Genomic DNA, 807 nt, shown 5'->3' with positions numbered 1-807 from the left:
CGATAATCTCAGTGCAGGTCTGTGTTAGGCTGTCCTCACGCAAAATCGGTGCAATTGAACATCTTCTGCATCACAAGCAGCCTTGCGTTGCATTAGGAAAAAAAAAAAAAAAGCAGGGAGAGGGTTAGGAAAAAGATCCGGCAGCCATCAGACCCGAAAGGTGATAATGCATTGAATAGATCGTCATTGATAGCGTCCGAGATTGCTTGAAACATCAACAAATTTCCATCACTGGCACACAGGCATGGCACCACTCCGACACACCTCCCGTGAAGTCCCCGCTCAGAAGTCAAACAGACAAAGCGTGCATGTATCAGCATCGTCGCTCAGCTGAAACACGGATTCGACAAATTCATCAACGCGTGGAGAGGCAGCAGCAAAGACAAGGAGAAAAAGAAAAACAAACGCGAATGCAAAAAATGAGAAGGGCGTGGACGCGGGGCCTCGGTCACAGGGCACGCGCGGCTGGAATAATGTGCGGCGCCCCAAATCTCGTTCGGCAGAGACTCGGTGACGCTCAGTCTCGGGACGCACCAAGATGGCCCACGGCACCTGGCTGAGAAGTCCGCTCCATGGCTAAAGTCCCTTCTCCACTAGTGGGGGCGCTTGTGAAACAAGCAAGATGAGACAATAAAAATAAAAAAATAAATAAGAAGCAGACGACACGGCCGAGGCATTCCAGCAGCAGAGGCAAAGCCACTCTCGGACCACGTGAGTGTGCAGCAAGGACAACGCAGCGGGTCCAGGACACAACTCCAATGTGGTCCTTCCAATCCCAGACTGACAAGCTGAAAGTAATAAATAAAC

At 50.7% G+C, this 807-nt stretch overlaps 5 non-coding genes across 5 annotated transcripts, besides 1 other annotated feature; all 5 read right to left on the bottom strand.

The window, feature by feature from the left end:
- Positions 1-3: 3 nt before the first annotated feature.
- Positions 4-78, bottom strand: Tc00.1047053422109.50. The gene has a single exon (XR_008254191.1). It is a non-coding gene; the product is annotated as a C/D small nucleolar RNA (snoRNA), TB9C2C4 (small nucleolar RNA).
- Positions 79-143: 65 nt separating this feature from the next.
- On the bottom strand, positions 144-240 carry Tc00.1047053422109.40. The gene has a single exon (XR_008254190.1). It is a non-coding gene; the product is annotated as a C/D small nucleolar RNA (snoRNA), TB9C2C3 (small nucleolar RNA).
- Positions 241-277: 37 nt separating this feature from the next.
- Positions 278-362, bottom strand: Tc00.1047053422109.30. The gene has a single exon (XR_008254189.1). It is a non-coding gene; the product is annotated as a C/D small nucleolar RNA (snoRNA), TB9C2C2 (small nucleolar RNA).
- Positions 363-521: 159 nt separating this feature from the next.
- Positions 522-588, bottom strand: Tc00.1047053422109.20. The gene has a single exon (XR_008254188.1). It is a non-coding gene; the product is annotated as an H/ACA snoRNA, TC9C2H2 (small nucleolar RNA).
- A 41-nt stretch (positions 589-629) lies between these two features.
- Positions 630-652: a sequence feature (AT_rich).
- A 48-nt stretch (positions 653-700) lies between these two features.
- Positions 701-771, bottom strand: Tc00.1047053422109.10. The gene has a single exon (XR_008254187.1). It is a non-coding gene; the product is annotated as an H/ACA snoRNA, TC9C2H1 (small nucleolar RNA).
- Between the last annotated feature and the right edge of the window lie 36 nt (positions 772-807).

The sequence above is a fragment of the Trypanosoma cruzi genome (assembly GCF_000209065.1).
Source record: "Trypanosoma cruzi strain CL Brener chromosome Unknown tcruzi_1047053422109, whole genome shotgun sequence".
Lineage (NCBI taxonomy): Eukaryota > Euglenozoa > Kinetoplastea > Trypanosomatida > Trypanosomatidae > Trypanosoma > Trypanosoma cruzi.
This window is presented reverse-complemented; position numbering and strand designations above follow the sequence as displayed.